This window comes from Oncorhynchus keta, chromosome 13 (genome assembly GCF_023373465.1).
Source record: "Oncorhynchus keta strain PuntledgeMale-10-30-2019 chromosome 13, Oket_V2, whole genome shotgun sequence".
In the NCBI taxonomy this organism is placed as follows: domain Eukaryota; kingdom Metazoa; phylum Chordata; class Actinopteri; order Salmoniformes; family Salmonidae; genus Oncorhynchus; species Oncorhynchus keta.
This window is the reverse complement of record NC_068433.1, coordinates 5,163,437-5,178,142: the sequence shown is the minus strand read 5'-3', so window position 1 is coordinate 5,178,142 and position 14,706 is coordinate 5,163,437.

Below are 14,706 nucleotides of genomic sequence, written 5' to 3'. Positions count from 1 at the left end.
GAGGTGTTGAGTAGAGCTGAAGGACTGGATGGTGTTCAGAGATAGACGGGAGGTGTTGAGTAGAGCTGAAGGTTGGGACTGGATGGTGTTCAGAGATAGACGGGAGGGGTTGAGTAGAGCTGAAGGACTGGATGGTGTTCAGAGATAGACGGGAGGGGTTGAGTAGAGCTGAAGGACTGGATGGTGTTCAGAGATAGACGGGAGGGGTTGAGTAGAGCTGAAGGACTGGATGGTGTTCAGAGATAGACGGGAGGGGTTGAGTAGAGCTGAAGGACTGGATGGTGTTTAGAGATAGACGGGAGGGGTTGAGTAGAGCTGAAGGACTGGATGGTGTTCAGAGATAGACGGGAGGTGTTGAGTAGAGCTGAAGGACTGGATGGTGTTCAGAGATAGACGGGAGGGGTTTAGTAGAGCTGAAGGACTGGATGGTGTTCAGAGATAGACGGGAGGGGTTGAGTAGAGCTGAAGGACTGGATGGTGTTCAGAGATAGACGGGAGGTGTTGAGTAGAGCTGAAGGACTGGATGGTGTTTAGAGATAGACGGGAGGGGTTGAGTAGAGCTGAAGGACTGGATGGTGTTCAGAGATAGACGGGAGGTGTTGAGTAGAGCTGAAGGACTGGATGGTGTTTAGAGATAGACGGGAGGGGTTGAGTAGAGCTGAAGGACTGGATGGTGTTTAGAGATAGACGGGAGGTGTTGAGTAGAGCTGAAGGACTGGATGGTGTTCAGAGATAGACGGGAGGTGTTGAGTAGAGCTGAAGGTTGGGACTGGATGGTGTTCAGAGATAGACGGGAGGTGTTGAGTAGAGCTGAAGGTTGGGACTGGATGGTGTTCAGAGATAGACGGTATGAGTTGAGTAGAGCTGAAGGACTGGATGGTGTTCAGAGATAGACGGGAGGTGTTGAGTAGAGCTGAAGGACTGGATGGTGTTCAGAGATAGACGGGAGGGGTTGAGTAGAGCTGAAGGACTGGATGGTGTTCAGAGATAGACGGGAGGTGTTGAGTAGAGCTGAAGGATGGGACTGGATGGTGTTCAGAGATAGACGGGAGGGGTTGAGTAGAGCTGAAGGTTGGGACTGAATGGTGTTCAGAGATAGATGGGAGGGGTTGAGTAGAGCTGAAGGATGGGACTGGATGGTGTTCAGAGATAGATGGGAGGGGTTGAGTAGAGCTGAAGGATGGGACTGGATGGTGTTCAGAGATAGACGGGAGGGGTTGAGTAGAGCTGAAGGACTGGATGGTGTTCAGAGATAGACGGGAGGGGTTGAGTAGAGCTGAATGACTGGATGGTGTTCAGAGATAGACGGGAGGTGTTGAGTAGAGCTGAAGGACTGGATGGTGTTCAGAGATAGACGGGAGGGGTTGAGTAGAGCTGAAGGACTGGATGGTGTTCAGAGATAGACGGGAGGGGTTGAGTAGAGCTGAAGGACTGGATGGTGTTCAGAGATAGACGGGAGGTGTTGAGTAGAGCTGAAGGACTGGATGGTGTTCAGAGATAGACGGGAGGTGTTGAGTAGAGCTGAAGGACTGGATGGTGTTCAGAGATAGACGGGAGGGGTTGAGTAGAGCTGAAGGACTGGATGGTGTTCAGAGATAGACGGGAGGGGTTGAGTAGAGCTGAAGGTTGGGACTGGATGGTGTTTAGAGATAGACGGGAGGTGTTGAGTAGAGCTGAAGGACTGGATGGTGTTCAGAGATAGATGGGAGGGGTTGAGTAGAGCTGAAGGTTGGGACTGGATGGTGTTTAGAGATAGACGGGAGGTGTTGAGTAGAGCTGAAGGACTGGATGGTGTTCAGAGATAGACGGGAGGTGTTGAGTAGAGCTGAAGTACTGGATGGTGTTCAGAGATAGACGGGAGGTGTTGAGTAGAGCTGAAGGACTGGATGGTGTTCAGAGATAGACGGGAGGGGTTGAGTAGAGCTGAAGGACTGGATGGTGTTCAGAGATAGACGGGAGGTGTTGAGTAGAGCTGAAGGTTGGGACTGGATGGTGTTCAAAGATAGACGGGAGGGGTTGAGTAGAGCTGAAGGACTGGATGGCGTTCAGAGATAGATGGGAGGGGTTGAGTAGAGCTGAAGGTTGGGACTGGATGGTGTTCAGAGATAGATGGGAGGGGTTGAGTAGAGCTGAAGGACTGGATGGTGTTCAGAGATAGATGGGAGGGGTTTAGTAGAGCTGAAGGACTGGATGGAGTTCAGAGATAGATGGGAGGGGTTGAGTAGAGCTGAAGGTTGGGACTGGATGGTGTTCAGAGATAGACGGGAGGGGTTGAGTACAGCTGAAGGACTGGATGGTGTTCAGAGATAGATGGGAGTGGTTGAGTAGAGCTGAAGGTTGGGACTGGATGGTGTTCAGAGATAGATGGGAGGGGTTGAGTAGAGCTGAAGGACTGGATGGTGTTCAGAGATAGACGGGAGGGGTTGAGTAGAGCTGAAGGACTGGATGGTGTTCAGAGATAGACGGGAGGTGTTGAGTAGAGCTGAAGGTTGGGACTGGATGGTGTTCAGAGATAGACGGGAGGGGTTGAGTAGAGCTGAAGGTTGGGACTGAATGGTGTTCAGAGATAGATGGGAGGGGTTGAGTAGAGCTGAAGGATGGGACTGGATGGTGTTCAGAGATAGATGGGAGGGGTTGAGTAGAGCTGAAGGATGGGACTGGATGGTGTTCAGAGATAGACGGGAGGGGTTGAGTAGAGCTGAAGGACTGGATGGTGTTCAGAGATAGACGGGAGGGGTTGAGTAGAGCTGAAGGACTGGATGGTGTTCAGAGATAGACGGGAGGGGTTGAGTAGAGCTGAAGGACTGGATGGTGTTCAGAGATAGACAGGAGGTGTTGAGTAGAGCTGAAGGTTGGGACTGGATGGTGTTCAGAGATAGACGGGAGGGGTTGAGAAGAGCTGAAGTTTGGGACTGAATGGTGTTCAGAGATAGATGGGAGGGGTTGAGTAGAGCTGAAGGATGGGACTGGATGGTTTTCAGAGATAGATGGGAGGGGTTGAGTAGAGCTGAAGGATGGGACTGGATGGTGTTCAGAGATAGACGGGAGGGGTTGAGTAGAGCTGAAGGTTGGGACTGGATGGTGTTCAGAGATAGACGGGAGGGGTTGAGTAGAGCTGAAGGTTGGGACTGGATGGTGTTCAGAGATAGACGGGAGGGGTTGAGTAGAGCTGAAGGACTGGATGGTGTTCAGAGATAGACGGGAGGGGTTGAGTAGAGCTGAAGGACTGGATGGTGTTCAGAGATAGACGGGAGGGGTTGAGTAGAGCTGAAGGACTGGATGGTGTTCAGAGATAGACGGGAGGTGTTGAGTAGAGCTGAAGGTTGGGACTGGATGGTGTTCAGAGATAGATGGGAGGGGTTGAGTAGAGCTGAAGGTTGGGACTGGATGGTGTTCAGAGATAGACGGGAGGTGTTGAGTAGAACTGAAGGTTGGGACTGGATGGTGTTCAGAGATAGACGGGAGGTGTTGAGTAGAGCTGAAGGTTGGGACTGGATGGTGTTCAGAGATAGACGGGAGGGGTTGAGTAGAGCTGAAGGTTGGGACTGGATGGTGTTCAGAGATAGACGGGAGGTGTTGAGTAAAGCTGAAGGACTGGATGGTGTTCAGAGATAGATGGGAGGGGTTGAGTAGAGCTGAAGGACTGGATGGTGTTCAGAGATAGACGGGAGATGTTGAGTAGAGCTGAAGGATGGGACTGAATGGTGTTCAGAGATAGACGGGAGGGGTTGAGTAGAGCTGAAGGATGGGACTGGATGGTGTTCAGAGACAGACGGGAGGTGTCGAGTAGAGCTGAAGGATGGGACTGGATGGTGTTCAGAGATAGACGGGAGGTGTTGAGTAGAGCTGAAGGATGGGACTGGATGGTGTTAGAGCTGAAGGATGGGATAGATGAGGATGGGGGTTGAGTAGAGCTGAAGGATGGGACTGGATGGTGTTCAGAGATAGATGGGAGGGGTTGAGTAGAGCTGAAGGACTGGATGGTGTTCAGAGATAGACGGGGTGGTTGAGTAGTGCTGAAGGACTGGATGGTGTTCAGAGATAGACGGGAGGGGTTAAGTAGAGCTGAAGGATGGGACTGGATGGTGTTCAGAGATAGATGGGGTGGTTGAGTAGAGCTGAAGGATGGGACTAAAAACAAACAAAAGACAACTATTCCAAAACTATAAATATACTGTGTCCGTAAAATGTATATAATATCTACAGTTGAAGTCGTAAGTTTACATATACCTCAGCCAAATTCATTTAAACTCAGATTTTCACAATTCCTGACATTTAATCCTAGTAAAAATTCCCTGTCTTAGGTCAGTTAGGATCACCACTTTATTTTAAGAATGTGATATGTCAGAATAATAGTAGGGAGAATGATTTATTTCAGCTTTTATTTTTTTCATCACATTCCCAGTGGGTCAGAAGATTACATACACTCATTTAGTATTTGGTAGAATTGCCTTTTAACTTGGGTCAAACATTTCGGGTAGCCTTCCACAAGCTTCGCACAATAAGTTGGGTGAATTTTGGCCCATTCCTCCTGACAGAGCTGGTGTAACTGAGTCAGGTTTGTAGGCCTCCTTGCTCGCACACACTCTTTCTGTTCTGCCCACAAATTTTCTATAGGATTGAGGTCAGGGCTTTGTGATGGCCACTCCAATACCTTGACTTTGTTGTCCTTAAGCCACAATGCCACAACTTTGGAATTATGCTTGTGGTCATTGTCCATTTGGAAGACCCATCTGAAACCAAGCTTTAACTTCCTGACTGATGTCTTGAGATGTTGCTTCGATATTTCCACATAAATTTCCCTTCCTCATGATACTATCTATTTTGTGAAGTGCACCAGTCCCTCCTGCAGCAAAGCACCCCCACAACATGATGCTGCCACCCCCGTGCTTCATGGTTGGGATGGTGTTCTTCGGCTTGCAAGCCTCCCTCTTTTTCATCAAAACCTAATGATGGTCATTTTGGCCAAACAGTTCTATTTTTGTTTCATCAGACCAGAGGACATTTCTCCAAAAAGTACGATCTTTATCCAGATGTGCAGTTGTAAACCGTAGTCTGACTTTTTTATGGCGGTTTTGGAGCAGTGGCTTCCTCCTTGCTGAGCGGCCTTTCAGGTTATGTCGATATAGGACTTGTTTTACTGTGGATATAGATACTTATAGATCTTCACAAGGGCCCTTGCTGTTGTTATGGGATTGATTTGCACTTTTTGCACCAAGGTACGTTCATCTCTAGGAGACAAAATGTGTCTCCTTCCTGAGCGGGATGACGGCTGCGTGGTCCCATGGTGTTTATACTTGTGTTATTTGAAATTGCTCCCAAGAATGAACTAGACTTGTGGAGGTCTACAATTTTGTCTCTGAGGTCTTGGCTGATTTCTTTTGATTTTCCCATGATGTCAAGCAAAGAGGCAATGAGTTTGAAGGTAGGCCTTGAAATACATCCACAGGTAGACCTCCAATTGACTCAAATGATGTCAATTAGCCTATCAGAAGCTTCTAAAGCCATGACATAATTTTCAGGAATTTTCCAAGCAGTTTAAAGGCAGTCAACTTAGTGTATGTAAACTTCTGACCCACTGGAATTGTGATACAGTGAATTATAAGTGAAATAATCTGTCTGTAAACAATTGTTGGAACAATTACTTATCTGACTTGCCAAAACTATAGTTTGTTAGCAAGAAATTTGTGGAGTTGTTGAAAAACAAGTTTTAATGACTCCAACCTAAGTGAATGTAAATTTCCGACTTCAACTGTATAAACTGGAAGTAGAAGCCTAACTGTTTTGTCCATGAGCTTACTCCAATTAGGGGAGGGTTAGTACGTTTAGGGGAAAATATATATAAAATAATATATATATATACTTCATGTAATTGCCTGTATCCTTTTCCAATCCCCAATATATAAATAATTATTGAATAATAAATTATTATTGAATAATTATTAAATTATTGTAAGTATATACAGTATACATTGTTAGAAGTCACACTATTTGCAATATTAAAGCTGATCTACACTCAAAACAATATACACAAATGTTTAGGCAGAGAGAGAGAAAGAGAGAGGAGTCACATTAAGGTTAACTTCTAATGGTTAAAGTTAAAGGTTAAAGGGTTTTGACGTAAAACAAAACATTTACAATAACTGCTGGATTTCAACATGCATGTAACCTTTGGTGCCAGACTAAGATGCTTACGTCCCAATGCCTTAGTAAAACCAGTACCTACTTGAAGGTAACATGGCTCACTGTTCAAATCAAATGTGTTTTGTAGCATGCACCAAATACAACAGGTCTAGCTAGACCTTACAGTGAAATGCTTACTTATAAGCCCTTAACCAACAATGCAGTTTTTAATAAAAATACCCCCTCAAAAAGTAAGAGATAAGAATAACACATAATTAAAGAGCAGCAGTAAATAACAATAGCGGGGATATCCCAAATCTTTTCAGTCTCCTAAGGGGGAATAGGTTTTGTCGTGCCCTCTTCACGACTGTCATGGTACGCCAAGGAACTTGAAGCTTTCACTTCAGCCCCGTTGATGAGAATGGGGGCGTGGCTCAGTCCTCCTTTTCCTGTAGTCCAAAATCATCTTCTTTGTCTTGATCATGTTGAGGGAGAGGTTGTTGTCCTTGCACCACATGGTCAGGTCTCTGACCTCCTTCCTGTAGGCTGTCTCATCGTTGTTGCTAATCAGGCCTACCAATGTTGTGACATCGGCAAACTTAATGATGGTTTTGGAGTCGTGCCTGGCCATGCAGTCATGAGTGAACAGGGAGTACAGGAGGGGACTGAGCACACACCCCTGAGGGGTCACTGTGTTAAGGATCAGCGCGGTGGATGTGTTGTTACCTACCTTCACCACCTGGGGGCAGCACGTCAGGACGTCCAGGATCCAGTGGCAGAGGGAGGTGTTTAGTCCCAGGGTCCTTACCTTATTGATGAGCTTTGTGGACACTATGGTGTTGAACGCTGAGCTGTAGTCAATGAACAGCATTCTCACATAAGTGTTCCTTTTGTCCAGGTGTGAAAGGGCAGTGTGGAGTGCAATAGAGATTGCATCATCTGTGGATCTGTTGGGGCGGTTTGAAAATTGGAGTGGCTCTAGGGTTTCTGGGATAATGGTGTTGATGTGAGCCGTGACCAGCCATTCAAAGCATTTCATGGCTACAGATGTGAGTGCTACGGGTCTCTAGTCATTTAGGCAGGTTACCTTTGTGTACGTGGGCACAGGGACTATGGTGGTCTGCTTGAAACATGTTGGTACAGACAGGGAGAGGTTGAAAATGTCAGTGAAGACACATATATTTATATAAAATATATATTTCACCTTTATTTAACCAGGTAGGCCTACTTGAGAACAAGCTCAACTGCGACCTGGCCAAGATAAAGCAAAGCAGTGTGACACAGACAACAACACAGAGTTACACATGGAGTAAACAATAAACAAGCCAATGACACAGTAGAAAAAAAGAAAATCTATATACAGTGTTCAAAAAAAGTAAATAAAAACAATATGGGGATGAGGTAGGTAGATTGGGTGGGCTATTTACAGATGGGCTACGTACAGCTGCAGCGATCGGTTGGCTGCTCAGATAGCTGATGTTTAAAGTTGGTGAGGGAAATATAAGTCTCCGGCTTCAGCGATTTTTGCAATTCGTATCAGTCACTGGCAGCAGAGAACTGGAAGGAAAGGCGGCCAAATGAGGTGTTGGCTTTGGGATGATCAGTAAGATATACCTGCTGTGAGGATCGGTAGGATATTCCGTTTTACTAGGGTAAGTTTGGCGGCGTGAGTGAAGGAGGCTTTGTTGCGGAATAGAAAGCCGATTCTAGATTTGATTTTGGATTGGAGATGTTTAATATGAGTCTGGAAGGAGAGTTTACAGTCTAGCCAGAAACGTAGGTATTTAAAGTTGTCCACATATTCTAAGTCAGAACCGTCCAGGGTGTTGATGCTAGTCGGGCGGGCCCAGTGCGGGCAGCGAACGGTTGAAAAGCATGCATTTGGTTTTACTAGCGTTTAAGAGCAGTTGGAGGCGGCGGAAGGAGTGTTGTATGACATTGAAGCTCGTTTGGAGATTTGTTGACACAGTGTCCAGTTAGCAGAGTGTCCAAAGAGTGGCCAGAAGTATACAGAATGGTGTCGTTTGCGTACAGGTAGATCAGGGAATCACCTGCAGCAAGAGTGACATCATTGATATATACAGAGAAAAGAGTCGGCCCGAGAATTGAACCCTGTGGCACCCCCATAGAGACTGCCAGAGGTCCGGACATCAGGCCCTCCGATTTGACACACTGAACTATGTCTGAGAAGTAGTTGGTGAACCAGGCGGGACAGTCATTAGAGAAACCAAGGCTATTAAGTCTGCCAATAAGAATATTGTGTCCTTGAAATTTCCTTGTTCTTTCATTTTTTGCTCTGAATCCATCTGTCTGGTCTGGTCTCTCTCTCTCTGTCTCTCTCTCTCTCTGTCTCTCTCTCTCTCTCTCTCTCTCTCTCTCTCTCTCTCTCTCTCTCTCCCCCTAACTTGTCCAGTCAGCTGTGTAATGAATAGCCCTGTCAGGGCAGAGGACATGAGTGAATAATGGAGGGATGCACGGAGGGAAGCAGAGATTCTCCCTGTTAACAAATCAAAATTCTAAATCGTGCCAAAGTGTTTGCAGTAAGTAAGCAAGAAATGGAGGGAGGGAAAAATATGACCGAATAGAGAAGGAGAATGAATTGAGTGAGAAATGGAATGAGTTTCTTTCGGTATAGTTCTTTAAACAACCTTGTTTTTCTGTTGCTCTTTCTCTCCTCTCTCTCTTCTTTCTCCTCTCAATTCAATTCAGTTCAATTTAAGGGCTTTTTTTGGCATTGGAAACACATGTTTACTTTGCCAAATCAAATTAACAGTAAACACTCACAAAAGTTCCAAAAGACATTTCACATGCAAATAGTTAAAGCACAAAGGGAATATAAATAAACATAAATATTACAATTCTCTCTCTCCCTGCATTTATCTCTCTCTCTCTCTGTCTCTCTCTCTCTCTCTCTCTGTCTCTCTCTCTCTCTCTGTCTCTCTCTCTCTCTCTCTCTCTCTCTCTCTCTGTCTCTCTCTCTCTCTCTCTCTGAACGTCTTGCCCCATCTCTCTCTCTATCTCCGTCTTGCCCCGTCTCTCTCTCTCTCTATCTCCGTCTTGCCCCGTCTCTCTCTCTCTCTCTCTCTCTCTCTCTCTCTCTCTCTCTCTCTCTCTCTCTCTCTCTCTCTCTCTCTCTCTCTCTCTCTCTCTCTCTCTCTCTCTCTCTCTCTCTCCATCTTGCCCCGTCTCTCTCTCTCTCTCTATCTCTCTCTCTCTTTCTCTATCTCAGTCTTGCCCCGTCTCTCTCTCTCTCTCTCTCTTCATTTCTCTCTCTCTCTCTCTCTCTCCATTTCTCTCTCTCTCTCTCTCTCTCTCTCTCTCTCTCTCTCTCTCTCCTCTATCTGTCTACAGTTGGTTTCCCTTTTCTTGATGCAACAGGTCACCATCTTGCTGAACACTGTGGTTTTTCACCCAGTAGATATGGGAATTTATCAAAATTGGATTTGTTTTCAAATTATTTGTGTGTCTGTGTAATCTGAGGGAAATATGTGCCTATAATATGGTCATACATTTGAAGTGCAACTCAGTTTCCACCTCATTTTATGAGAAGTGTCTTCTCTTGAGAACCAGGTCTGCCTATGTAACAGTATAACTTTAAACCGTCCCCTCGCCCATACCCGGGCTCGAACCAGGGACCCTCTGCACACATCAACAACAGAAACCCACGAAGCTCCACAAAAGCCGCGGCTCTTGCAGAGCAAAGGGGAACCACTACTTCAAGGTCTCAGAGCGAGTGACGTCACCAATTGAAACGCTATTTAGCGCGAACACCGCTAACTAGCTAGCCATTTCACAGCCGCTACACCTACGGCAGCCTCTCTCAACAGCTCTGATGGTGCTGATGGTCAATAGTAGTCACGTCCTGACCATTGAAAGCCTATATTTTCTATGGTAGAGTAGGTCAGGACGTGACTAGGGGTTTAGTTTAGTTTATATTTTCTATGTGGGGTTCTAGTTTGTTTTTTCTATGTTGGTGTTTGTGTATGATTCCCAGTTAGAGGCAGCTGGTAATCGTTGTCTCTGATTGGGGATCATACTTAAGTTGCATTTTTCCACCTGTGGGTTATGGGATATTGTTTTGAATGTATGTATTTTGAGTTTGTGCGCTTAGCATATCTGTAGTCACGGTTCGTGGTTAGTTTATTGTTTATTTGTTTTTGCCATTGCTTAGTTTCACTTTCATTAAAATATGTGGAACTCAACAGCCTTGGTCCGACCATCATTATTACGAACAACGTGACAATACTCTATTGTCCCTCTAATTCTTAATTTTTACATTTTTTTATTTGACCTTTATTAAAGTGCATATATTACATGGCTTTTTCCCTTGCCCATGTTTCGAGACAGGTGCATGATGGTCCATTCTAAATCAAAACAAATATCACACATATACTATTTAGTATATGTGAATACAAGACTAAATCAGGAAACGTGCGTTTTTTGCAATAACAAAAAAAAAAATGGAGGCAAGCTTTACACCACTCCAGTCAATGCTTGGCATTGCGCATGGTGATCTTAGGCTTGTGTGCAGCTGCTCGGCCATGGAAACACATTTCATGAAGCTCCTGACCAACAGTTCTTGTGCTGTTCGTTGCTTCCAGATGCAGTTTGGAACTCGGCCGGTTTTTAACCGAGAAACAGAAAACGTTTTTACACGTTACACACTTTCAGCTCTTGCCGGTCCTGATGCAGTCTCCCGTGGTACCGGAGTCTTGTGAGGCCTGTGGGCAGAACAACCGAAGTGATTGTGATTGTGTGTCCTAGCCACGGGCTGAGTTGTTGTTGTTGCTCCTAGATATTTCCACTTCACAATAACAGCACTTACAGTTAACCGGGGGGCAGCTCTAGTAAGACAGAAATTTGACGAACAGACCTTTTGGGAAGGTGGCATCCGCCAGTCACACCGTTCCTCATTTTTCTCTACGACTCCCACAAGCGTCTGGGACTCGTTTGAAGTCGGTATAGTCGATCTGCCATCTTCTGTCTGTAGCTTCCAAACCAGGAGACTCGTCTGAAGTCGGTACAGCCGATCTGCCAACATCTGTCTGTAGCTTCCGAACCAGGAGACTCGTCTGAAGTCGGTACAGTCGATCTGCCAACTTCTGTCTGTAGCTTCCGAACCAGGAGACTCGTCTAAAGTCGGTACAGCCGATCTGCCAACATCTGTGTGTAGCTTCCGACCAGGTTGTGCTACACATTGATATGACCTCTCTGTGGAAAGGTGAGACTCTCAGGAACATGAACATGTTGATTGTTCTGCTTTAAGATGCCCACAGGCCTCACAAGACTCCGGTACCAGTTGAAAACATTTATGGAAGTCTATATGGAGACTGTTACTTTACTTGTGTCATGCACAAAGTAGATGTCCTAACCGACTTTCCAAAACTATAGTTTGTTAGCAAGACATTTGTGGAGTGGTTGAAATACGAGTTTTGATGACTCCAACCTAAGTGTATGTTAACTTCTGACTTCAACATTTTTCTTGTTGTAGTCAATTCCAAAACTATGTTTAAGAAAAGTACAAAAAGATGACTTTTCAACATGACCTGCTCCTGAGGGATTTCACCACTTACAAAAACATAATATTGTAGTGTTTCCCTCATGGCCCTTTTCATGATGATGCTAGCAGCCATGTGAGAGATGCTAGCTAGCTACCAACCGGAACATTAAGCTAGCCAAGACCAATAACACAAATGAACAGTGCTAGCTAGCTACCAACCGGAACATTAAGCTAGCCAAGACCAATAACACAAATGAACAGTGCTAGCTAGCTACCAACCGGAACATTAAGCTAGCCAAGACCAATAACACAAATGAACAGTGCTAGCTAGCTACCAACCGGAACATTAAGCTAGCCAAGACCAATAACACAAATGAACAGTGCTAGCTAGCTACCAACCGGAACATTAAGCTAGCCAAGACCAATAACACAAATGAACAGTGCTAGCTAGCTACCAACCGGAACATTAAGCTAGCCAAGACCAATAACACAAATGAACAGTGCTAGCTAGCTACCAACCGGAACATTAAGCTAGCCAAGACCAATAACACAAATGAACAGTGCTAGCTAGCTACCAACCGGAACATTAAGCTAGCCAAGACCAATAACACAAATGAACAGTGCTAGCTAGCTAACATTCTACATTGGAAATTATTGCATCAAAATACCAGGCAGCCATTGCGAGTGTACCCATGAGTTTACCAGTCATATTACCAGGGTTAGAGGTTCCAAGCCATTCTATTCATTCTATTTACCAGTCATATTACCAGGGTTAGAGGTTCCAAGCCATTCTATTCATTCTATTTACCAGTCATATTACCAGGGTTAGAGGTTCCAAGCCCGTTCTATTCATTCTATTTACCAGTCATATTACCAGGGTTAGAGGTTCCAAGCCCGTTCTATTCATTCTATTTACCAGTCATATTACCAGGGTTAGAGGTTCCAAGCCCGTTCTATTCATTCTATTTACCAGTCATATTACCAGGGTTAGAGGTTCCAAGCCATTCTATTCATTCTATTTACCAGTCATATTACCAGGGTTAGAGGTTCCAAGCCATTCTATTCATTCTATTTACCAGTCATATTACCAGGGTTAGAGGTTCCAAGCCCGTTCTATTCATTCTATTTACCAGTCATATTACCAGGGTTAGAGGTTCCAAGCCATTCTATTCATTCTATTTACCAGTCATATTACCAGGGTTAGAGGTTCCAAGCCATTCTATTCATTCTATTTACCAGTCATATTACCAGGGTTAGAGGTTCCAAGCCATTCTATTCATTATATTTACCAGTCATATTACCAGGGTTAGAGGTTCCAAGCCCGTTCTATTCATTATATTTACCAGTCATATTACCAGGGTTAGAGGTTCCAAGCCCGTTCTATTCATTATATTTACCAGTCATATTACCAGGGTTAGAGGTTCCAAGCCATTCTATTCATTATATTTACCAGTCATATTACCAGGGTTAGAGGTTCCAAGCCATTCTATTCATTATATTTACCAGTCATATTACCAGGGTTAGAGGTTCTATTCATTATATTTACCAGTCATATTACCAGGGTTAGAGGTTCCAAGCCCGTTCTATTCATTATATTTACCAGTCATATTACCAGGGTTAGAGGTTCCAAGCCATTCTATTCATTATATTTACCAGTCATATTACCAGGGTTAGAGGTTCCAAGCCATTCTATTCATTATATTTACCAGTCATATTACCAGGGTTAGAGGTTCTATTCATTATATTTACCAGTCATATTACCAGGGTTAGAGGTTCCAAGCCATTCTATTCATTATATTTACCAGTCATATTACCAGGGTTAGAGGTTCCAAGCCCGTTCTATTCATTATATTTACCAGTCATATTACCAGGGTTAGAGGTTCCTATTCATTCTATTTCTTTGTTAACACTACCCACCCAACAGATGCGACCCTCCTCAAGGTGAGACACGTCTCCGTTCGTAGCGAAAGCCCCGTAAACAATCCTCCAGTGTAGATCAGGAAAACGCTTCTCCATGGAAGGCTTATACAGGGAACGCCAACATCTTCTCAGAGAAGAGCCCGGAGCCCGATCCCAACCCCCTCCTGCCACCCCCTCAGCCCATACAGATTGCCTTTCTGAGTCCCCTTCAGAGCCGCCGTGCGGCTCCCAGATTTGTTGTCTTGAACGATAGGATCATTCCGTCACCCTGCCGGTGTTCCCCTGCAGCCTCAGCAATGGTGAAAGGAGGTAGGTCAGTGTCATTCGTGGTTAGACGGTCCAGTCTCTGCCTTTTCCCCAGCAGCTCTCTGAATGAGCTCAGTAGTGCATCATGGACCCCTACACCACCTGATGCAGCATCCTGGACCCCTACACCACCTGATGCAGCATTCTGGACCCCTACACCACCTGATGCAGCATTCTGGACCCCTACACCACCTGATACAGCATCCTGGACCCCTACACCACCTGATGCAGCATCCTGGACCCCTACACCACCTGATGCATCATTCTGGACCACCACACCACCTGATGCAGCATCCTGGACCACTACACCACCTGATGCAGCATCCTGGACCCCTACACCACCTGATGCAGCATCCTGGACCCCTACACCACCTGATACAGCAGCCTGGACCCCTACACCACCTGATGCAGCATCCTGGACCCCTACACCACCTGATACAGCAGCCTGGACCCCTACACCACCTGATACAGCAGCCTGGACCCCTACACCACCTGATACAGCAGCCTGGACCCCTACACCACCTGATACAGCAGCCTGGACCCCTACACCACCTGATGCAGCATTCTGGACCCCTACACCACCTGATACAGCATCCTGGACCCCTACACCACCTGATGCAGCAGCCTGGACCCCTACACCACCTGATACAGCAGCCTGGACCCCTACACCACCTGATACAGCAGCCTGGACCCCTACACCACCTGATACAGCAGCCTGGTGGACTTTGGTAAACATTCTTTTCACACCACTTCAATACCGAAGTGATGTTTTCGTTGCAGGTTAGGAGAATTTCTGCAGCAGATTAGGATAATTAATGTAGCAGGTAAGGAGACTGAAGTTAAGATTAGGAAAAGGG